Consider the following 26,321-nt stretch of genomic DNA (forward strand, 5'->3'; position numbering starts at 1 on the left):
TGACTTTATCTTATTGAATTTCTTGAATTTACAGTCGATATGTTTTAAATCCTACTTTGACATCCTCTAGAGTCTTCATCAATCGTTGGAGGCGTAGATTATGTAGACCAAGATCTAAGTATAATAACGTGGTAGTTTAGAGTGTTCTAGTAAACGGATAACTAGTCCCTTTAAAATGGGGTTTATCGGAATTCGCATTGATTTACATGATTATATCTTACAGATAACTGTTATCCAAGGATTAGCTCTCTCTAGAGTTGATTTTGGACTTGCTAGGATCTCATCAAGTTAAAAATAGATTGCCTTATCACAGTAAAGGAAATCATATAGCCAGTTATCATCCATCATATTCTGCTTCAAACGATTTTACTGTGTGTTACAACGTATATATTCGGGCATAACGTTGGCCAGCAAAGCTTAGATGTATTGTTGGTTTAGTGGGTTCGATTCCCAGTCTCTACGCCTTGGATTTTATTTAATGGGTTAATATGAGAAATTTGTAGTAAAGTATGTTAGGCGGTTATAGGCTAGACCCGCAAAGCTAAGATGTATTGTTGGTTAGTGGTTTCGATTCCCCTAGTCTAGGCCTTTAGATTTTATTTAGTGGTTAATATGAGAAATTTGTAGTAAAGTATGTTAGTCGGTTATAGACTAGACCCGCAAAGCTAAGATGTATTGCGGTACTAGTCTATATTCCCAATGGTTAATATGAGAAATTTGTAGTAAAGTATGTTTGTTAGTCGCCTCCTTCCTCGACACCTAAATAGCCTTTGGTTAGCCTGATTCAAAAGGAATTCGCAAGAGAAAAAAATCCGCAACTTTAGACTACTGCTCCCCATTTCAGAATCTACGAGTACTTAAAATTCTTAATTCCATAGAAGCGGACCTCAAAATTCAGGAATCTTAAGTCTGGTTTTGCCGTAAATCAGGGAGGAAGGCAATGCCTTACTGGTTTTTAAAGATTATCAGCGCGAATAAGCCATTTCAATACTCCTAGCCAGTCAATAAAGTCAAGTTCTTCGATAGAAATATATGACAGGCTTTTTTTGGTTTGTTTTCAGAGATGTCGCCGTTTTACAAGCGAACGAAAAAAACTGTATATAACTGGACCAAATGAAGTAAGTGCTTTTTTGTTTTATTTATATTTTATTATTTTCTGGCATTTTATTATTCACGTTCAAGTATACTTTGCGTACCATTTAGGAGTGAGTGAGCTTAAAAAAAAGACTTTGGCGTTAAATTCAATCTTCTTCTTTTGAACTTGAAAAAACAAATCACTAACTCTTTATTTGAGAAATGGTCCAATTTTAATCAAACCTTCTGGCCACGGGGAAATTTCATTTCCCTGCAGTGTTATATTTGCATACATAAACTTCTCGGTACATATAATCAAATGAAGAGAAAAATTAATAATAATAATAATATTAGTAATAATAATAATTACATTAATATTAATAATAAAATAAAAAATGTTAACATCTTTAGTTTGCATAAAATAATATATTTGAAAAATAGGTAATGCTTTTCTTTTTGACCTTAGTTTCATTCTTTTAAATATTGACTCCTCTCCCGCCGAAGGTGATGTATGAATTTTGTTTTTCTTTATTTAAGAATTGTACCGCTAGTATGCCGGAATTGTAGTATTAGTATGAAAAAAGATGAAATGCACACCACCCTTCCTAGAGTAAGTGCATTGGCTTGGTGCCAACTGACTAGAGGGAATTCTGACTCTCTCTGGATGTCCTATGGTCAAACATTCAGGTGGTCGCGTGGTCAGCGGTACCTCAAACGTCTAGGAGGATTCGTGGGAAGTGTCGGAGGTTAAGAGGGCTTAGAGAGATAAGTGGATTTGAATGGGAGGATAGTTTGAAATTGAATTTTTGGCTTTAGAGGAAACGAAGGGAATTTTCAGGTCGGTATGGATGGGTGAGGTTTGAGATGTAAAAGAGGGAGAGCACTGACTATGGTTGATAGGATTTTGGATTGTAAGGATTGAATGCGACTGACGTTTGTGCGTTTCGACACAATCCGCGTATAGTTCCAAGTCCATAAGTCCGAAATCATAGTTCAAGATGTCTTGCATTAAAATGATGTGATGATTGCTTTTATTTGATGATAAAACAAATTTATCCCTGATTCACCCAAAACCATTACATTACACTACATGTTTTAAAATCTACAATTATTATTATTATTTCACTTTGCGTCACAAATAACATTTTTTGCTGTCAGAGGACCTCCCCAAAACGTGTATTTCTGGTGGAAAATTAATATCGAAAACTGTTCACGAAAAGATAAAATTGTAACTTTGATCTTAAATATCTCAACTAATATTAGAGATATCAAAACGGGATTAACGTCATTTTTCACAATTTTTTATGTAGTTTTCATAATCATTGTCAAAACTAGTGGTCTTTATGAAACCCCAAACAGGTTTTTAGCCGTAACTCCGCCAAAAACGAACATGAAGCATCGGGGGTGAAAAAATTGAAAACTACACCGAAAAAAACATTCAGTTTACTTCGTGGGTTTTTCGAAATTCCGCTTTCTTAAAAAGTTATTAGCGATTGGTGCGTTTTAAATGGATCACCCTGTATATTAACAGTTTACATTGAGTATCACATAGATACCAATAATCTTAGATAATACACATTCCCACAGATCTTACTTATTGTTACATATTTACATTGATAGCTTTGCGATAGATATCGTATCTTCAAGAAAAAGGTACATTCTCTTTTATTTTCGGCGAAAGGCAGGGTGACATCGTAACTGTTCCTTGTCAATCCTCAAGGTGGTGTCCAAGATAACGGACTTGAGTAACTACTGGGAGGGAGGTAAATTGGGTAGGATTTTTACGGTTTAAGGTGAAGAGAATGCGCTTGGGTTTTTATTGTTTAACCTTTACTCATTAGTATCTAAATTTAAGTTCCTTTCTTTAAGTCTGGACGCTTAAAACTTCTCGATTAACGTAAATGAAAACAACATTTATTTATTTTTTAAACTTTATCCTTTCCCAATTCTCCCCTCTAAGTCAGATTGTTTATTTTTGTCCAGGAACTCTTTGCCAAACCTCAAACATCACTGCCTCCACAGTGTGAAGTGTTCAGATACGACTCCCCCTTGCCTATATACATAATATACGAGTATATATTTTAAACTGTTACCCTTACTGAAAACTGAGATCATGGCCTGAATCTAAAACAGTTTTTGTTTTCCTTCGGCATTTGGGGAGAAGGACGCATGTGAGAAATATCACCCATTGGGGAAGAGATCTACCAAATAAAAAGAAAACTGGGAAGCTGCATACCATGTTAATAAACAAGGCCCTCTCTCAATCCCACCTTAACCAGTGGCACACCGTAAAGTGGGGGACAGAACTTGCATCATAAACCAATCCCCCCTTCTCCGTCTGGACAATATTAATTTCTAGCCTACACCCCTCTATTTACTTTTGATAATATTTTTCATCAATTTTCCTGCTTTATCTGTTACTGTTTTTTGTTTATTTTTTCCATCTAATACTTTATATTTATGTACTTGTGATTGCTTTCATCGGAGCAGTGAAACTTGCTTAGCTTTAAAGGAAGTATTAATCAGTTTTTTTGCTTCTACCCATTTTCAGCCCTCCCGAATCCAAACAAAGCTGGTCTCTAGTGGATTCTCTGGGCCTACATTTCTTCCTCCATCATCTGATAACAACCCCTGGCTCTTAAATCTCATCTGATTCCTTTGTACATTGGCTGTGTCCTCTTTTCGGTCTCCCACTTTTTATGGACTCTATATTTTTTGAACATTTAGATGAAAACTGGGAAGGAAGTGTTAAAGGAAGACAAAGCTTTACTTTATAGTCACACTTCCGGTGTACCCATTTTCTTACCACCTGGAAATTTAGTTAGACATTTCATAATCGAAACATTATTCAGATATAAAATTAGCTTTTTTGGGGGGGGGTCTCGTAGTTCTCTCAGTTTTTCTTTCTTTCTGACTGCGGCTTCTACATAAAGATGATTGATTAATTTCCTGAGGTATCTAGAGCATAATTAAATCTAACTTCGTACGATCTGAAGATCTATGTAAAGGGATTATAAATTGTTTACTAGATTCCATAAATGTTTTAACATCGGGGAGAAAGGTAACAGTAAGGATAGAATTAGTAGATGCAGTTATTCACGTGAGATCTGGAACCATCTATCTTGGTAGCGGTAATCCAGCCTCTTAAGTGCTCCATGTGATGCTGGACTTCAATCCTGATGATGCTGCTTTAAACTGAGGGTGAACATGATGGTTAATGGCTTTGTGAGGGGTGAGGGAGAATATATATATATGTATATGTAATATATCTCACTTTATCACTTCCACATTCAAGTAGATCTGGGTCATAAATACTACCTTATACTTGATCAACTTCTCTTCCTGTCTCTCTGTGTATACAATATATAATCCTTACAACCGAATCCCTACTCTTTGGCCCAAAACAATCCCTACTCATACTATCAATTAGGACTTCCCTGGAAATTGAAATGTACTGCCAACAATATGAGTTAGTACAAACCATACAGAAACATCCCTGTCAAATGTAATAAATACAGTACAATAAATGAAAATACATTTTTGACGATCTACTTTGATGGATTCAAACTGAGTTAGTATGAAAAATTGATCATTATCAACGGCCTTCAAGTCTCCATAGCTCTGTCCAAAAGATATTGATTACAAAATCCACAGCTGCTTCTTAGCTTCAAGAGACGATGATGACCTAGACTAAATGATACAAGGATATCCTAAATCGTAGTGAATATTTTTACTAGCGTTAGCAAAATGATCATTGAAATAAATTAAAACTATGCTACCTTAGATGAAAAGATTATTAGCTCTTTAACTAGGGAATTATGCGAGCCGGGAGATTATTTACTAAGTAAAAGCTAAAATGATGAAAAGAAAAACAGAAAGAGGTATCTTAAATAATTTTGCAACTTAAACAGATGGGATTATGTTTGTTGAAAAGATTTATTTAATGGTTTTCAAGATGATGATGATGGTAGGGGTGGAAAACTTCTAGTACCAGAGTTGGGTGGCTAAGAGGGGTGTTGAGTAATGATGCTAAAGATTTACATGTTAACGAGTCCTGCTGCTATCTATAGTTTACCTCCTTAAGACCGAGCCAACAACTACACGGAGGGGTTTCTATCAACACCACGTGATCTGTCTCCATCCCTCCTTAACACCCTCCCACCTCCTTTGGCCACGAGAGGTCACTATCAACGTCATTCCTCTTTTGTCCTACCTTCCCTTACCGCACTAACTAATATCCAGCTATATGTCTACTTCATCCGCTTTTCCTTTGCTGACTATATTGCAGAAACTCCAGCCTATCTCACGCTACGCATTTACCATTCCCTGGAGGGTGGTGAACCTAAATTCACTTGTCGCCTTCCATATCAACCTTTTAACTCTTTCCCAAGGTAAACTGGACTTCTACTCTATTTTTCATTCTTGAATAAACGTTTCCACATCAATTACTTCTTTAGACTCTCAACATTTCTATCTATTATGCCCATCATTGTTTTTCTGTACTTTGAGTTTATTTTCCTGAATTGTCCAATTCTACAGTTCTTATCTTCTTTATAAGGCCTACTTTTTTCAGCCAGCCTTTACGTCCAACTACCTAGTTGACAGAAGTGATTAGTAAACATACTTAACAATGAATTTCTCATATTAACTATTAAATAAAATCTAAGGCGTACAGACCGGGAATCTAACCAACTAAACCAACAATACTTCTTAGCTTTGCGGGTCAAGCCTATAAACGCCTAACATACTTTACTATAAATTTCTCATATTAACCATTGGGAATATAGACTAGTACCGCAATATATCTTTGCTTTGCGGGTCTAGCCTATAACCGCTCGGCTAACGTGGGGCCTTTCACATATTATTCTACATTATACGACTTAATACGTTTTTAATTTTTATTTTCTCTTTTCAATTTAGGCTTTTTTTACTAATGCAAATTAGCCGTTTTAATTTAATTTAAGGCACGTTAACATCCTTTACAGACGCGATCTAGTATTTCTTCTTTAACGTTCCCTCACCAACATTGGTGAGCACTCTGGACTTCTGTACGGCTTTCAAAGAGGTTTGGCTCACTTAATCAATTCAGTTTAACATTGAATTTTGTTAAAGTTCACATAATAAAAGTTCTCAGAACAGTTTATACTGTCGCTCTTTCAATTTATATTGACAAATAAATATTCAATAAATCTTTACCCCTCCCAAACCTTTATAGAATAATATTATTTAATGGAAATTCAGTATTTATATTAAATATTTATTATTTATTTAATTTGTTATTCAAATAATAGCCAACTTTTAGGGAAGGGATTAGCTATGAGGTTAGCATACTGGACTCCCACGCGGAGGTCCCGGGTTCGAATCCAGCAGCTGACCCTTAGATTTTCTCTTCCTAGGAGCTTCTTACAGCTCACTGTCCGGTGATGGACAGTGTTGTCTGTAACGAGAGAACACTGTCCGGAGGCCGGCAGTGCACTGGAAAAGCTCCGGGCGCTAATGACCTCAGCTGTTGATGCGCAAAAAAAAAAAAAAAAAAAAAAAAATAGCCAACTTTTATTTATTTCTCTCTACCTGGTTTTTTTTTATATAAATAATAAATTATTAAATAAATAAGCAATTGAAATTACTGTCAATGAGTTTGAATTGGGAAAAGAATATATAAAATATAATATTTGTTAAAATTTAATTTAAAACGAGTCAACATCTAAGGCAGAGGTTCGTAACCGGTGTTCCGCGGATATGTCCAAGTGTTCCGCGAAATTTCAATTTTAAATGTATTGAAATTTAGAAACTTAGGAAAGATACGAAAACAAAAAATTGTTCCTTTTTTTTTAATTTGAATTTAATTTTAAGTTCTTGCTAAATACCGAATTTCAAATTATTTAATGTTAGTGTTCCGCGAGAAAAATATATACATATAATTGTGGTCCTCGTCTATGAAAAGGTTAAGAACCACTGATATAAAGGGTTGAAAATTTTTTGGGTCATGAAATTCTGTAAAATTATGGCCGTTCTATATCTCCCACTGTAAACCACGTATTCGTATGAAATTTTGTTCTCTTATACACTTTGTTTTTCACAATTATAAACTATAGTTATTTTGTGCACAGATCTATAAATGTAGAAGATATAAAGGGTTGAAAATTTTTTGGGTCATGAAATTCTGTAAATTATGGCCGTTCTATATCTCCCACTGTAAACCACGTATTCGTATGAAATTTTGTTCTCTTATACACTTTGTTTTTCACAATTATAAACTATAGTTATTTTGTGCACAGATCTATAAATGTAGATGATATAAAGGGTTGAAATATTTTTGGGTCATGAAATTCTATAAAATTATGGCCGTTCTATATCTCCCACCGTGAACCACGTATTCGTATGAAATTTTGTTCTCTTGTACACTTTGTTTTTCTCAATTAAAAACTATAGTTATATTGTGCACAGATCTATAAATGTAGAAGATATAAAGGGTTGAAAATTTTTTGGGTCATGAAATTCTGTAAAATTATGGCCGTTCTATATCTCCCACTGTAAACCACGTATTCGTATGAAAATCTGTTCTCTTGTACACTTTGTTTTTCTCAATTATAAACTATAGTTATTTTGTGCACAGATCTATAAATGTAGAAGATAAAAAGGGTTGAAAATTTTTTGGGTCATGAAATTCTGTAAAATTATGGCCGCTCTATATCTCCCACTGTGAACCACGTATTCATCGGAATTTTTTTCTCTTATACGCTGTGTTTCCTCAATTATAGACTATAGTTATTTTGTGCACAGATCTATAAATGTAGAAGATATAAAGGGTTGAAAATTTTTTGGGTCATGAAATTCTGTAAAATTATGGCCGTTCTATATCTCCCACTGTGAACCACGTATTCGTATGAAATTTTGTTCTCTTGTACACTTAGTTTTTCTCAATTATAAACTATAGTTATTTTGTGCACAGATCTATAAATGTAGAAGATATAAAGGGTTGAAAATTTTTTGGGTCATGAAATTCTGTAAAATTATGGCCGTTCTATATCTCCCACAGTGAACCACGTATTCGTATGAAATTTTGTTTTCCTGTACACTTTGTTTTTCTCAATTATAAACTATAGTTTTTTTGTGCACAGATCTATAAATGTAGAAGATATAAAGGGTTGAAAATTTTTTGGGTCATGAAATTCTGTAAAATTATTGCCGTTCTATATCTCCAACAGTGAACCACGTATTCTTATGAAATTTTGTTTTCCTGTACACTTTGTTTTCCTCAATTATAAACTATAGTTTTTTTGTGCACAGATCTATAAATGTAGAAGATATAAAGTGTTGAAAATTTTTTGGGTCATGAAATTCTGTAAAATTATGGCCGTTCTATATCTCCCACCGTGAACCACGTATTCGAATGAAATTTTGTTTTCCTGTACACTTTGTTTTCCTCAATTATAAACTATAGTTATTTTGTGCACAGATCTATAAATGTAGAAGATAAAAAGGGTTGAAAATTTTTTGGGTCATGAAATTCTATAAAATTATGGCCGTTCTATATCTCCCACCGTGAACCACGTATTCGAATGAAATTTTGTTCTCTTGTACACTTTGTTTTTCTCAATTAAAAACTATAGTTATTTTGTGCACAGATCTATAAATGTAGAAGATATAAAGGGTAGAAAATTTTTTGGGTCATGAAATTCTGTAAAATTATGGCCGTTCTATATCTCCCACTGTAAACCACGTATTCGTATGAAAATCTGTTCTCTTGTACACTTTGTTTTTCTCAATTATAAACTATAGTTATTTTGTGCACAGATCTATAAATGTAGAAGATAAAAAGGGTTGAAAATTTTTTGGGTCATGAAATTCTGTAAAACTATTGCCGTTCTATATCTCCCACCGTGAACCACGTATTCGTATGAAATTTTGTTCTCTTGTACACTTTGTTTTTCTAAATTAAAAACTATAGTTATATTGTGCACAGATCTATAAATGTAGAAGATATAAAGGGTTGAAAATTTTTTGGGTCATGAAATTCTGTAAAATTATGGCCGTTCTATATCTCCCACTGTAAACCACGTATTCGTATGAAAATCTGTTCTCTTGTACACTTTGTTTTTCTCAATTATAAACTATAGTTATTTTGTGCACAGATCTATAAATGTAGAAGATAAAAAGGGTTGAAAATTTTTTGGGTCATGAAATTCTGTAAAACTATTGCCGTTCTATATCTCCCACAGTGAACCACGTATTCCTATGAAATTTTGTTTTCCTATACACTTTGTTTTTCTCAATTATAAACTATAGTTATTTTGTGCACAGATCTATAAATGTAGAAGATATAAAGGGTAAAAAATTTTTTGGGTCATGAAATTCTGTAAAATTATGGCCGTTCTATATCTCCCACTGTAAACCACGTATTCGTATGAAAATCTGTTCTCTTGTACACGTTGTTTTTCTCAATTATAAACTATAGTTATTTTGTGCACAGATCTATAAATGTAGAAGATAAAAAGGGTTGAAAATTTTTTGGGTCATGAAATTCTGTAAAATTATGGCCGTTCTATATCTCCCACAGTGAACCATGTATTCGTATGAAATTTTGTTTTCCTGTACACTTTGTTTTTCTCAATTATAAACTATAAATTTTTTCTGCACGGATCTATAAATGTAGAAGATAAAAAGGGTTGAAAATTTTTTGGGTCATGAAATTCTGTAAAATTATTGCCGTTCTATATCTCCCACAGTGAACCACGTATTCGTATGAAAATCTGTTCTCTTGTACACTTTGTTTTTCTCAATTATAAACTATAGTTAGTTTGTGCACAGATCTATAAATGTAGAAGATATAAAGGGTTGAAAATTTTTTGGGTCATGAAATTCTGTAAAATTATTGCCGTTCTATATCTCCAGCTGTAAACCACGTATTCGTATGAAATTTTGTTTTCCTGTACACTTTGTTTTTCTCAATTATAAACTATAGTTATTTTCTGCACAGATCTATAAATGTAGATGATATAAAGGGTTGAAAATTTTTTGGGTCATGAAATTCTGTAAAATTATGGCCGTTCTATATCTCCCACTCTCAACCACGTATTCGTATGAAATTTTGTTTTCCTATACACTTTGTTTTTCTCAATTATAAACTATAGTTATTTTGTGCACAGATCTATAAATGTAGAAGATAAAAAGGGTTGAAAATTTTTTGGGTCATGAAATTCTGTAAAACTATTGCCGTTCTATATCTCCCACAGTGAACCACGTATTCCTATGAAATTTTGTTTTCCTATACACTTTGTTTTTCTCAATTATAAACTATAGTTATTTTGTGCACAGATCTATAAATGTAGAAGATATAAAGGGTAAAAAATTTTTTGGGTCATGAAACTCTGTAAAATTATGGCCGTTCTATATCTCCCACTGTAAACCACGTATTCGTATGAAAATCTGTTCTCTTGTACACGTTGTTTTTCTCAATTATAAACTATAGTTATTTTGTGCACAGATCTATAAATGTAGAAGATAAAAAGGGTTGAAAATTTTTTGGGTCATGAAATTCTGTAAAATTATGGCCGTTCTATATCTCCCACAGTGAACCATGTATTCGTATGAAATTTTGTTTTCCTGTACACTTTGTTTTTCTCAATTATAAACTATAAATTTTTTCTGCACGGATCTATAAATGTAGAAGATAAAAAGGGTTGAAAATTTTTTGGGTCATGAAATTCTGTAAAATTATTGCCGTTCTATATCTCCCACAGTGAACCACGTATTCGTATGAAAATCTGTTCTCTTGTACACTTTGTTTTTCTCAATTATAAACTATAGTTAGTTTGTGCACAGATCTATAAATGTAGAAGATATAAAGGGTTGAAAATTTTTTGGGTCATGAAATTCTGTAAAATTATTGCCGTTCTATATCTCCAGCTGTAAACCACGTATTCGTATGAAATTTTGTTTTCCTGTACACTTTGTTTTTCTCAATTATAAACTATAGTTATTTTCTGCACAGATCTATAAATGTAGATGATATAAAGGGTTGAAAATTTTTTGGGTCATGAAATTCTGTAAAATTATGGCCGTTCTATATCTCCCACTCTCAACCACGTATTCGTATGAAATTTTGTTTTCCTATACACTTTGTTTTTCTCAATTATAAACTATAGTTTTTTTGTGCACAGATCTATAAATGTAGAAGATATAAAGGGTTGAAAATTTTTTGGGTCATGAAATTCTGTAAAATAATTGCCGTTCTATATCTCCCACAGTGAACCACGTATTCGTATGAAATTTTGTTTTCCTGTACACTTTGTTTTTCTCAATTATAAACTATAGTTTTTTTATGCACAGATCTATAAATGTAGAAGATATAAAGGGTTGAAAATTTTTTGGGTCATGAAATTCTGTAAAATTATGGCCGTTCTATATCTCCCACTGTAAACCACGTATTCGTATGAAAATCTGTTCTCTTGTACACGTTGTTTTTCTCAATTATAAACTATAGTTATTTTGTGCACAGATCTATAAATGTAGAAGATAAAAAGGGTTGAAAATTTTTTGGGTCATGAAATTCTGTAAAATTATGGCCGTTCTATATCTCCCACAGTGAACCATGTATTCGTATGAAATTTTGTTTTCCTGTACACTTTGTTTTTCTCAATTATAAACTATAAATTTTTTCTGCACGGATCTATAAATGTAGAAGATAAAAAGGGTTGAAAATTTTTTGGGTCATGAAATTCTGTAAAATTATTGCCGTTCTATATCTCCCACAGTGAACCACGTATTCGTATGAAAATCTGTTCTCTTGTACACTTTGTTTTTCTCAATTATAAACTATAGTTAGTTTGTGCACAGATCTATAAATGTAGAAGATATAAAGGGTTGAAAATTTTTTGGGTCATGAAATTCTGTAAAATTATTGCCGTTCTATATCTCCAGCTGTAAACCACGTATTCGTATGAAATTTTGTTTTCCTGTACACTTTGTTTTTCTCAATTATAAACTATAGTTATTTTCTGCACAGATCTATAAATGTAGATGATATAAAGGGTTGAAAATTTTTTGGGTCATGAAATTCTGTAAAATTATGGCCGTTCTATATCTCCCACTCTCAACCACGTATTCGTATGAAATTTTGTTTTCCTATACACTTTGTTTTTCTCAATTATAAACTATAGTTTTTTTGTGCACAGATCTATAAATGTAGAAGATATAAAGGGTTGAAAATTTTTTGGGTCATGAAATTCTGTAAAATAATTGCCGTTCTATATCTCCCACAGTGAACCACGTATTCGTATGAAATTTTGTTTTCCTGTACACTTTGTTTTTCTCAATTATAAACTATAGTTTTTTTATGCACAGATCTATAAATGTAGAAGATATAAAGGGTTGAAAATTTTTTGGGTCATGAAATTCTGTAAAATTATGGCCGTTCTATATCTCCCACTGTGAACCACGTATTCATACGGAATTTTTTTCTCTTATACGCTGTGTTTTCCTCAATTATAAACTATAGTTATTTTGTGCACAGATCTATAAATGTAGAAGATATAAAAGGTTGAAAATTTTTTGGGTCATGAAATTCTGTAAAATTATGGCCGTTCTATATCTCCCACAGTGAACCACGTATTCGTATGAAATTTTGTTTTCCTGTACACTTTGTTTTTCTCAATTATAAACTATAAATTTTTTCTGCACGGATCTATAAATGTAGAAGATAAAAAGGGTTGAAAATTTTTTGGGTCATGAAATTCTGTAAAATTATTGCCGTTCTATATCTCCCACAGTGAACCACGTATTCGTATGAAATTTTGTTTTCCTGTACACTTTGTTTTTCTCAATTATAAACTATAGTTTTTTTGTGCACAGATCTATAAATGTAGAAGATATAAAGGGTTGAAAATTTTTTGGGTCATGAAATTCTGTAAAATTATTGCCGTTCTATATCTCCCACAGTGAACCACGTATTCTTATGAAATTTTGTTTTCCTGTACACTTTGTTTTTCTCAATTATAAACTATAGTTAGTTTGTGCACAGATCTATAAATGTAGAAGATATAAAGGGTTGAAAATTTTTTGGGTCATGAAATTCTGTAAAATTATTGCCGTTCTATATCTCCAGCTGTAAACCACGTATTCGTATGAAATTTTGTTTTCCTGTACACTTTGTTTTTCTCAATTATAAACTATAGTTTTTTTCTACACGGATCTATAAATGTAGAAGATAAAAAGGGTTGAAAATTTTTTGGGTCATGAAATTCTGTAAAATTATTGCCGTTCTATATCTCCCACAGTGAACCACGTATTCGTATGAAATTTTGTTCTCTTGTACACTTTGTTTTTCTCAATTAAAAACTATAGTTATATTGTGCACAGATCTATAAATGTAGAAGATATAAAGGGTTGAAAATTTTTTGGGTCATGAAATTCTGTAAAATTATGGCCGTTCTATATCTCCCACTGTAAACCACGTATTCGTATGAAAATCTGTTCTCTTGTACACTTTGTTTTTCTCAATTATAAACTATAGTTATTTTGTGCACAGATCTATAAATGTAGAAGATAAAAAGGGTTGAAAATTTTTTGGGTCATGAAATTCTGTAAAATTATGGCCGCTCTATATCTCCCACTGTGAACCACGTATTCATCGGAATTTTTTTCTCTTATACGCTGTGTTTCCTCAATTATAGACTATAGTTATTTTGTGCACAGATCTATAAATGTAGAAGATATAAAGGGTTGAAAATTTTTTGGGTCATGAAATTCTGTAAAATTATGGCCGTTCTATATCTCCCACTGTGAACCACGTATTCGTATGAAATTTTGTTCTCTTGTACACTTAGTTTTTCTCAATTATAAACTATAGTTATTTTGTGCACAGATCTATAAATGTAGAAGATATAAAGGGTTGAAAATTTTTTGGGTCATGAAATTCTGTAAAATTATGGCCGTTCTATATCTCCCACAGTGAACCACGTATTCGTATGAAATTTTGTTTTCCTGTACACTTTGTTTTTCTCAATTATAAACTATAGTTTTTTTGTGCACAGATCTATAAATGTAGAAGATATAAAGGGTTGAAAATTTTTTGGGTCATGAAATTCTGTAAAATTATTGCCGTTCTATATCTCCAACAGTGAACCACGTATTCTTATGAAATTTTGTTTTCCTGTACACTTTGTTTTCCTCAATTATAAACTATAGTTTTTTTGTGCACAGATCTATAAATGTAGAAGATATAAAGTGTTGAAAATTTTTTGGGTCATGAAATTCTGTAAAATTATGGCCGTTCTATATCTCCCACCGTGAACCACGTATTCGAATGAAATTTTGTTTTCCTGTACACTTTGTTTTCCTCAATTATAAACTATAGTTATTTTGTGCACAGATCTATAAATGTAGAAGATAAAAAGGGTTGAAAATTTTTTGGGTCATGAAATTCTATAAAATTATGGCCGTTCTATATCTCCCACCGTGAACCACGTATTCGAATGAAATTTTGTTCTCTTGTACACTTTGTTTTTCTCAATTAAAAACTATAGTTATTTTGTGCACAGATCTATAAATGTAGAAGATATAAAGGGTAGAAAATTTTTTGGGTCATGAAATTCTGTAAAATTATGGCCGTTCTATATCTCCCACTGTAAACCACGTATTCGTATGAAAATCTGTTCTCTTGTACACTTTGTTTTTCTCAATTATAAACTATAGTTATTTTGTGCACAGATCTATAAATGTAGAAGATAAAAAGGGTTGAAAATTTTTTGGGTCATGAAATTCTGTAAAACTATTGCCGTTCTATATCTCCCACCGTGAACCACGTATTCGTATGAAATTTTGTTCTCTTGTACACTTTGTTTTTCTAAATTAAAAACTATAGTTATATTGTGCACAGATCTATAAATGTAGAAGATATAAAGGGTTGAAAATTTTTTGGGTCATGAAATTCTGTAAAATTATGGCCGTTCTATATCTCCCACTGTAAACCACGTATTCGTATGAAAATCTGTTCTCTTGTACACTTTGTTTTTCTCAATTATAAACTATAGTTATTTTGTGCACAGATCTATAAATGTAGAAGATAAAAAGGGTTGAAAATTTTTTGGGTCATGAAATTCTGTAAAACTATTGCCGTTCTATATCTCCCACAGTGAACCACGTATTCCTATGAAATTTTGTTTTCCTATACACTTTGTTTTTCTCAATTATAAACTATAGTTATTTTGTGCACAGATCTATAAATGTAGAAGATATAAAGGGTAAAAAATTTTTTGGGTCATGAAATTCTGTAAAATTATGGCCGTTCTATATCTCCCACTGTAAACCACGTATTCGTATGAAAATCTGTTCTCTTGTACACGTTGTTTTTCTCAATTATAAACTATAGTTATTTTGTGCACAGATCTATAAATGTAGAAGATAAAAAGGGTTGAAAATTTTTTGGGTCATGAAATTCTGTAAAATTATGGCCGTTCTATATCTCCCACAGTGAACCATGTATTCGTATGAAATTTTGTTTTCCTGTACACTTTGTTTTTCTCAATTATAAACTATAAATTTTTTCTGCACGGATCTATAAATGTAGAAGATAAAAAGGGTTGAAAATTTTTTGGGTCATGAAATTCTGTAAAATTATTGCCGTTCTATATCTCCCACAGTGAACCACGTATTCGTATGAAAATCTGTTCTCTTGTACACTTTGTTTTTCTCAATTATAAACTATAGTTAGTTTGTGCACAGATCTATAAATGTAGAAGATATAAAGGGTTGAAAATTTTTTGGGTCATGAAATTCTGTAAAATTATTGCCGTTCTATATCTCCAGCTGTAAACCACGTATTCGTATGAAATTTTGTTTTCCTGTACACTTTGTTTTTCTCAATTATAAACTATAGTTATTTTCTGCACAGATCTATAAATGTAGATGATATAAAGGGTTGAAAATTTTTTGGGTCATGAAATTCTGTAAAATTATGGCCGTTCTATATCTCCCACTCTCAACCACGTATTCGTATGAAATTTTGTTTTCCTATACACTTTGTTTTTCTCAATTATAAACTATAGTTATTTTGTGCACAGATCTATAAATGTAGAAGATAAAAAGGGTTGAAAATTTTTTGGGTCATGAAATTCTGTAAAACTATTGCCGTTCTATATCTCCCACAGTGAACCACGTATTCCTATGAAATTTTGTTTTCCTATACACTTTGTTTTTCTCAATTATAAACTATAGTTATTTTGTGCACAGATCTATAAATGTAGCAGATATAAAGGGTAAAAAATTTTTTGGGTCATGAAACTCTGTAAAATTATGGCCGTTCTATATCTCCCACTGTAAACCACGTATTCGTATGAAAATCTGTTCTCTTGTACACGTTGTTTTTCTCAATTATAAACTATAGTTATTTTGTGCACAGATCTATAAATGTAGAAGATAAAAAGGGTTGAAAATTTTTTGGGTCATGAAATTCTGTAAAATTATGGCCGTTCTATATCTCCCACAGTGAACCATGTATTCGTATGAAATTTTGTTTTCCTGTACACTTTGTTTTTCTCAATTATAAACTATAAATTTTTTCTGCACGGATCTATAAATGTAGAAGATAAAAAGGGTTGAAAATTTTTTGGGTCATGAAATTCTGTAAAATTATTGCCGTTCTATATCTCCCACAGTGAACCACGTATTCGTATGAAAATCTGTTCTCTTGTACACTTTGTTTTTCTCAATTATAAACTATAGTTAGTTTGTGCACAGATCTATAAATGTAGAAGATATAAAGGGTTGAAAATTTTTTGGGTCATGAAATTCTGTAAAATTATTGCCGTTCTATATCTCCAGCTGTAAACCACGTATTCGTATGAAATTTTGTTTTCCTGTACACTTTGTTTTTCTCAATTATAAACTATAGTTATTTTCTGCACAGATCTATAAATGTAGATGATATAAAGGGTTGAAAATTTTTTGGGTCATGAAATTCTGTAAAATTATGGCCGTTCTATATCTCCCACTCTCAACCACGTATTCGTATGAAATTTTGTTTTCCTATACACTTTGTTTTTCTCAATTATAAACTATAGTTTTTTTGTGCACAGATCTATAAATGTAGAAGATATAAAGGGTTGAAAATTTTTTGGGTCATGAAATTCTGTAAAATAATTGCCGTTCTATATCTCCCACAGTGAACCACGTATTCGTATGAAATTTTGTTTTCCTGTACACTTTGTTTTTCTCAATTATAAACTATAGTTTTTTTATGCACAGATCTATAAATGTAGAAGATATAAAGGGTTGAAAATTTTTTGGGTCATGAAATTCTGTAAAATTATGGCCGTTCTATATCTCCCACTGTAAACCACGTATTCGTATGAAAATCTGTTCTCTTGTACACGTTGTTTTTCTCAATTATAAACTATAGTTATTTTGTGCACAGATCTATAAATGTAGAAGATAAAAAGGGTTGAAAATTTTTTGGTCATGAAATTCTGTAAAATTATGGCCGTTCTATATCTCCCACAGTGAACCATGTATTCGTATGAAATTTTGTTTTCCTGTACACTTTGTTTTTCTCAATTATAAACTATAAATTTTTTCTGCACGGATCTATAAATGTAGAAGATAAAAAGGGTTGAAAATTTTTTGGGTCATGAAATTCTGTAAAATTATTGCCGTTCTATATCTCCCACAGTGAACCACGTATTCGTATGAAAATCTGTTCTCTTGTACACTTTGTTTTTCTCAATTATAAACTATAGTTAGTTTGTGCACAGATCTATAAATGTAGAAGATATAAAGGGTTGAAAATTTTTTGGGTCATGAAATTCTGTAAAATTATTGCCGTTCTATATCTCCAGCTGTAAACCACGTATTCGTATGAAATTTTGTTTTCCTGTACACTTTGTTTTTCTCAATTATAAACTATAGTTATTTTCTGCACAGATCTATAAATGTAGATGATATAAAGGGTTGAAAATTTTTTGGGTCATGAAATTCTGTAAAATTATGGCCGTTCTATATCTCCCACTCTCAACCACGTATTCGTATGAAATTTTGTTTTCCTATACACTTTGTTTTTCTCAATTATAAACTATAGTTTTTTTGTGCACAGATCTATAAATGTAGAAGATATAAAGGGTTGAAAATTTTTTGGGTCATGAAATTCTGTAAAATAATTGCCGTTCTATATCTCCCACAGTGAACCACGTATTCGTATGAAATTTTGTTTTCCTGTACACTTTGTTTTTCTCAATTATAAACTATAGTTTTTTTATGCACAGATCTATAAATGTAGAAGATATAAAGGGTTGAAAATTTTTTGGGTCATGAAATTCTGTAAAATTATGGCCGTTCTATATCTCCCACTGTGAACCACGTATTCATACGGAATTTTTTTCTCTTATACGCTGTGTTTTCCTCAATTATAAACTATAGTTATTTTGTGCACAGATCTATAAATGTAGAAGATATAAAAGGTTGAAAATTTTTTGGGTCATGAAATTCTGTAAAATTATGGCCGTTCTATATCTCCCACAGTGAACCACGTATTCGTATGAAATTTTGTTTTCCTGTACACTTTGTTTTTCTCAATTATAAACTATAAATTTTTTCTGCACGGATCTATAAATGTAGAAGATAAAAAGGGTTGAAAATTTTTTGGGTCATGAAATTCTGTAAAATTATTGCCGTTCTATATCTCCCACAGTGAACCACGTATTCGTATGAAATTTTGTTTTCCTGTACACTTTGTTTTTCTCAATTATAAACTATAGTTTTTTTGTGCACAGATCTATAAATGTAGAAGATATAAAGGGTTGAAAATTTTTTGGGTCATGAAATTCTGTAAAATTATTGCCGTTCTATATCTCCCACAGTGAACCACGTATTCTTATGAAATTTTGTTTTCCTGTACACTTTGTTTTTCTCAATTATAAACTATAGTTAGTTTGTGCACAGATCTATAAATGTAGAAGATATAAAGGGTTGAAAATTTTTTGGGTCATGAAATTCTGTAAAATTATTGCCGTTCTATATCTCCAGCTGTAAACCACGTATTCGTATGAAATTTTGTTTTCCTGTACACTTTGTTTTTCTCAATTATAAACTATAGTTTTTTTCTACACGGATCTATAAATGTAGAAGATAAAAAGGGTTGAAAATTTTTTGGGTCATGAAATTCTGTAAAATTATTGCCGTTCTATATCTCCCACAGTGAACCACGTATTCGTATGAAATTTTGTTTTCCTGTACACTTTGTTTTTCTCAATTATAAACTATAGTTTTTTTGTGCGCAGATCTATAAATGTAGAAGATATAAAGGGTTGAAAATTTTTTGGGTCATGAAATTCTGTAAAATTATTGCCGTTCTATATCTCCCACAGTGAACCACGTATTCTTTTGAAATTTTGTTTTCCTGTACACTTTGTTTTCCTCAATTATAAACTATAGTTTTTTTGTGCACAGATCTATAAATGTAGAAGATATAAAGTGTTGAAAATTTTTTTGGGTCATGAAATTCTGTAAAATTATGGTCGTTCTATATCTCCCACCGTGAACCACGTATTCGAATGAAATTTTGTTTTCCTGTACACTTTGTTTTTCTCAATTATAAACTATAGTTATTTTCTGCACAGATCTATAAATGTAGATGATATAAAGGGTTGAAAATTTTTTGGGTCATGAAATTCTGTAAAATTATGGCCGTTCTATATCTCCCACCGTGAACCACGTATTCGTATGAAATTTTGTTCTCTTTTACACTTTGTTTTTCTCAATTAAAAACTATAGTTATTTTGTGCACAGATCTATAAATGTAGAAGATATAAAGGGTTGAAAATTTTTTGGGGCATCAAATTCTGTAAAATTATGGCCGTTCTATATTTCCCACCGTGAACCACGTATTCGAATGAAATTTTGTTCTCTTGTACACTTTGTTTTTCTCAATTAAAAACTATAGTTATTTTGTGCACAGATCTATAAATGTAGAAGATATAAAGGGTTGAAAATTTTTTGGGTCATGAAATTCTGTAAAATTATGGCCGTTCTATATCTCCCACTGTAAACCACGTATTCGTATGAAAATCTGTTCTCTTGTACACTTTGTTTTTCTCAATTATAAACTATAGTTATTTTGTGCACAGATCTATAAATGTAGAAGATAAAAAGGGTTGAAAATTTTTTGGGTCATGAAATTCTGTAAAACTATTGCCGTTCTATATCTCCCACAGTGAACCACGTATTCCTATGAAATTTTGTTTTCCTATACACTTTGTTTTTCTCAATTATAAACTATAGTTATTTTGTGCACAGATCTATAAATGTAGAAGATATAAAGGGTAAAAAATTTTTTGGGTCATGAAATTCTGTAAAATTATGGCCGTTCTATATCTCCCACTGTAAACCACGTATTCGTATGAAAATCTGTTCTCTTGTACACTTTGTTTTTCTCAATTATAAACTATAGTTATTTTGTGCACAGATCTATAAATGTAGAAGATAAAAAGAGTTGAAAATTTTTTGGGTCATGAAATTCTGTAAAATTATGGCCGTTCTATATCTCCCACAGTAAACCACGTTTTCTTATGAAAATCTGTTTTCTTGTACACTTTGTTTTTCTTAATTATAAACTATAGTTATTTTGTGCACAGATCTATAAATGTAGAAGATAAAAAGGGTTGAAAATTTTTTGGGTCATGAAATTCTATAAAATTATGGCCGTTCTATATCTCCCACCGTGAACCACGTATTCGTATGAAATTTTGTTCTCTTGTACACTTTGTTTTTCTCAATTAAAAACTATAGTTATATTGTGCACAGATCTATAAATGTAGAAGATATAAAGGGTTGAAAAATTTTTGGGTCATGAAATTCTGTAAAATTATGGCCGTTCTATATCTCCCACTGTAAACCACGTATTCGTATGAAAATCTGTTCTCTTGTACACTTTGTTTTTCTCAATTATAAACTATAGTTATTTTGTGCACAGATCTATAAATGTAGAAGATAAAAAGGGTTGAAAATTTTTTGGGTCATGAAATTCTGTAAAATTATGGCCGCTCTATATCTCCCACTGTGAACCACGTATTCGAATGAAATTTTGTTTTCCTGTACACTTTGTTTTCCTCAATTATAAACTATAGTTATTTTGTGCACAGATCTATAAATGTACAAGATATAAAGGGTTGCAAATTTTTTGGGTCATGAAATTCTATAAAATTATGGCCGTTCTATATCTCCCACCGTGAACCACGTATTCGAATGAAATTTTGTTCTCTTGTACACTTTGTTTTTCTCAATTAAAAACTATAGTTATTTTGTGCACAGATCTATAAATGTAGAAGATATAAAGGGTAGAAAATTTTTTGGGTCATGAAATTCTGTAAAATTATGGCCGTTCTATATCTCCCACTGTAAACCACGTATTCGTATGAAAATCTGTTCTCTTGTACACTTTGTTTTTCTCAATTATAAACTATAGTTATTTTGTGCACAGATCTATAAATGTAGAAGATAAAAAGGGTTGAAAATTTTTTGGGTCATGAAATTCTGTAAAACTATTGCCGTTCTATATCTCCCACAGTGAACCACGTATTCCTATGAAATTTTGTTTTCCTATACACTTTGTTTTTCTCAATTATAAACTGTAGTTTTTTTGTGCACAGATCTATAAATGTAGAAGATATAAAGGGTTGAAAATTTTTTGGGTCATGAAATTCTGTAAAATTATGGCCGTTCTATATCTCCCACTGTGAACCATGTATTCATACGGAATTTTTTTCTCTTATACGCTGTGTTTTCCTCAATTATAAACTATAGTTATTTTGTGCACAGATCTATAAATGTAGAAGATATAAAAGGTTGAAAATTTGTTGGGTCATGAAATTCTGTAAAATTATGGCCGTTCTATATCTCCCACTCTCAACCACGTATTCGAATGAAATTTTGTTTTCCTGTACACTTTGTTTTCCTCAATTATAAACTATAGTTATTTTGTGCACAGATCTATAAATGTACAAGATATAAAGGGTTGAAAATTTTTTGGGTCATGAAATTCTGTAAATTATGGCCGTTCTATATCTCCCACTCTCAACCACGTATTCGTATGAAATTTTGTTTTCCTATACACTTTGTTTTTCTTAATTATAAACTATAGTTAGTTTGTGTACAGATCTATAAATGTAGAAGAAAGAAAGGGTTGAAAATTTTATGGGTCATGAAATTCTGTAAAATTATTGCCGTTCTATATCTCCCACTCTCAACCACGTATTCGTATGAAATTTTGTTTTCCTATACACTTTGTTTTTCTCAATTATAAACTATAGTTAGTTTGTGTACAGATCGATAAATGTAGAAGATATAAAGGGTTGAAAATTTTTTGGGCCATGAAATTCTGTAAAATTATTGCCGTTCTATATCTCCCACAGTGAACCACGTATTCGTATGAAATTTTGTTTTCCTATACACTTTGTTTTTCTCAATTATAAACTATAGTTAGTTTGTGCACAGATCTATAAATGTAGAAGATATAAAGGGTTGAAAATTTTTTGGGTCATGAAATTCTGTAAAATTATTGCCGTTCTATATCTCCAGCTGTAAACCACGTACTCGTATGAAATTTTGTTTTCCTGTACACTTTGTTTTTCTCAATTATAAACTATAGTTATTTTCTGCACAGATCTATAAATGTAGATGATATAAAGGGTTGAAAATTTTTTGGGTCATGAAATTCTGTAAAATTATGGCCGTTCTATATCTCCCACTCTCAACCACGTATTCGTATGAAATTTTGTTTTCCTATACACTTTGTTTTTCTCAATTATAAACTATAGTTTTTTTGTGCACAGATCTATAAATGTAGAAGATATAAAGGGTTGAAAATTTTTTGGGTCATGAAATTCTGTAAAATAATTGCCGTTCTATATCTCCCACAGTGAACCACGTATTCGTATGAAATTTTGTTTTCCTGTACACTTTGTTTTTCTCAATTATAAACTATAGTTTTTTTATGCACAGATCTATAAATGTAGAAGATATAAAGGGTTGAAAATTTTTTGGGTCATGAAATTCTGTAAAATTATGGCCGTTCTATATCTCCCACAGTGAACCACGTATTCCTATGAAATTTTGTTTTCCTATACACTTTGTTTTTCTCAATTATAAACTATAGTTATTTTGTGCACAGATCTATAAATGTAGAAGATATAAAGGGTAAAAAATTTTTTGGGTCATGAAATTCTGTAAAATTATGGCCGTTCTATATCTCCCACTGTAAACCACGTATTCGTATGAAAATCTGTTCTCTTGTACACTTTGTTTTTCTCAATTATAAACTATAGTTATTTTGTGCACAGATCTATAAATGTAGAAGATAAAAAGGGTTGAAAATTTTTTGGGTCATGAAATTCTGTAAAATTATGGCCGTTCTATATCTCCCACAGTAAACCACGTTTTCTTATGAAAATCTGTTTTCTTGTACACTTTGTTTTTCTTAATTATAAACTATAGTTATTTTGTGCACAGATCTATAAATGTAGAAGATAAAAAGGGTTGAAAATTTTTTGGGTCATGAAATTCTATAAAATTATGGCCGTTCTATATCTCCCACCGTGAACCACGTATTCGTATGAAATTTTGTTCTCTTGTACACTTTGTTTTTCTCAATTAAAAACTATAGTTATATTGTGCACAGATCTATAAATGTAGAAAATATAAAGGGTTGAAAAATTTTTGGGTCATGAAATTCTGTAAAATTATGGCCGTTCTATATCTCCCACTGTAAACCACGTATTCGTATGAAAATCTGTTCTCTTGTACACTTTGTTTTTCTCAATTATAAACTATAGTTATTTTGTGCACAGATCTATAAATGTAGAAGATAAAAAGGGTTGAAAATTTTTTGGGTCATGAAATTCTGTAAAATTATGGCCGTTCTATATCTCCCACAGTAAACCACGTTTTCTTATGAAAATCTGTTTTCTTGTACACTTTGTTTTTCTTAATTATAAACTATAGTTATTTTGTGCACAGATCTATAAATGTAGAAGATAAAAAGGGTTGAAAATTTTTTGGGTCATGAAATTCTATAAAATTATGGCCGTTCTATATCTCCCACCGTGAACCACGTATTCGTATGAAATTTTGTTCTCTTGTACACTTTGTTTTTCTCAATTAAAAACTATAGTTATATTGTGCACAGATCTATAAATGTAGAAGATATAAAGGGTTGAAAAATTTTTGGGTCATGAAATTCTGTAAAATTATGGCCGTTCTATATCTCCCACTGTAAACCACGTATTCGTATGAAAATCTGTTCTCTTGTACACTTTGTTTTTCTCAATTATAAACTATAGTTATTTTATGCACAGATCTATAAATGTAGAAGATATAAAGGGTTGAAAATTTTTTGGGTCATGAAATTCTGTAAAATTATGGCCGTTCTATATCTCCCACTGTGAACCATGTATTCATACGGAATTTTTTTCTCTTATACGCTGTGTTTTCCTCAATTATAAACTATAGTTATTTTGTGCACAGATCTATAAATGTAGAAGATAAAAAGGGTTGAAAATTTTTTGGGTCATGAAATTCTATAAAATTATGGCCGTTCTATATCTCCCACCGTGAACCACGTATTCGTATGAAATTTTGTTCTCTTGTACACTTTGTTTTTCTCAATTAAAAACTATAGTTATATTGTGCACAGATCTATAAATGTAGAAGATATAAAGGGTTGAAAAATTTTTGGGTCATGAAATTCTGTAAAATTATGGCCGTTCTATATCTCCCACTGTAAACCACGTATTCGTATGAAAATCTGTTCTCTTGTACACTTTGTTTTTCTCAATTATAAACTATAGTTATTTTGTGCACAGATCTATAAATGTAGAAGATATAAAGGGTTGAAAATTTTTTGGGTCATGAAATTCTGTAAAATTATGGCCGTTCTATATCTCCCACTGTGAACCATGTATTCATACGGAATTTTTTTCTCTTATACGCTGTGTTTTCCTCAATTATAAACTATAGTTATTTTGTGCACAGATCTATAAATGTAGAAGATAAAAAGGGTTGAAAATTTTTTGGGTCATGAAATTCTGTAAAATTATGGCCGTTCTATATCTCCCACTGTAAACCACGTATTCGTATGAAAATCTGTTCTCTTGTACACGTTGTTTTTCTCAATTATAAACTATAGTTATTTTGTGCACAGATCTATAAATGTAGAAGATAAAAAGGGTTGAAAATTTTTTGGGTCATGAAATTCTGTAAAATTATGGCCGTTCTATATCTCCCACAGTGAACCATGTATTCGTATGAAATTTTGTTTTCCTGTACACTTTGTTTTTCTCAATTATAAACTATAAATTTTTTCTGCACGGATCTATAAATGTAGAAGATAAAAAGGGTTGAAAATTTTTTGGGTCATGAAATTCTGTAAAATTATTGCCGTTCTATATCTCCCACAGTGAACCACGTATTCGTATGAAAATCTGTTCTCTTGTACACTTTGTTTTTCTCAATTATAAACTATAGTTAGTTTGTGCACAGATCTATAAATGTAGAAGATATAAAGGGTTGAAAATTTTTTGGGTCATGAAATTCTGTAAAATTATTGCCGTTCTATATCTCCAGCTGTAAACCACGTATTCGTATGAAATTTTGTTTTCCTGTACACTTTGTTTTTCTCAATTATAAACTATAGTTATTTTCTGCACAGATCTATAAATGTAGATGATATAAAGGGTTGAAAATTTTTTGGGTCATGAAATTCTGTAAAATTATGGCCGTTCTATATCTCCCACTCTCAACCACGTATTCGTATGAAATTTTGTTTTCCTATACACTTTGTTTTTCTCAATTATAAACTATAGTTTTTTTGTGCACAGATCTATAAATGTAGAAGATATAAAGGGTTGAAAATTTTTTGGGTCATGAAATTCTGTAAAATAATTGCCGTTCTATATCTCCCACAGTGAACCACGTATTCGTATGAAATTTTGTTTTCCTGTACACTTTGTTTTTCTCAATTATAAACTATAGTTTTTTTATGCACAGATCTATAAATGTAGAAGATATAAAGGGTTGAAAATTTTTTGGGTCATGAAATTCTGTAAAATTATGGCCGTTCTATATCTCCCACTGTGAACCACGTATTCATACGGAATTTTTTTCTCTTATACGCTGTGTTTTCCTCAATTATAAACTATAGTTATTTTGTGCACAGATCTATAAATGTAGAAGATATAAAAGGTTGAAAATTTTTTGGGTCA

General features: G+C 31.3%; 1 protein-coding gene and 1 long non-coding RNA gene across 12 annotated transcripts in view; one reads left to right on the top strand and one right to left on the bottom strand.

Annotated features, from left to right (window-relative positions):
* LOC141454940 (uncharacterized) overlaps nucleotides 1-26,321 on the top strand; it is a 300,919-nt gene that overhangs the window by 216,636 nt on the left and 57,962 nt on the right. For all 6 annotated transcript variants that reach the window (XR_012459057.1, XR_012459054.1, XR_012459053.1 and 3 more), the window contains one exon: nucleotides 1,062-1,118. This is a non-coding gene — a long non-coding RNA (uncharacterized lncRNA). The remainder of the gene's footprint in view (nucleotides 1-1,061; nucleotides 1,119-26,321) is intronic.
* Nucleotides 1-26,321, bottom strand: part of LOC141454937 (uncharacterized) — a 552,216-nt gene that overhangs the window by 68,288 nt on the left and 457,607 nt on the right. The gene's annotated exons all lie outside the window — the stretch shown is intronic.

Source organism: Rhodnius prolixus, unplaced genomic scaffold (genome assembly GCF_049639745.1).
Source record: "Rhodnius prolixus isolate KJV_2025 unplaced genomic scaffold, Rpr scaffold_15, whole genome shotgun sequence".
NCBI lineage: Eukaryota > Metazoa > Arthropoda > Insecta > Hemiptera > Reduviidae > Rhodnius > Rhodnius prolixus.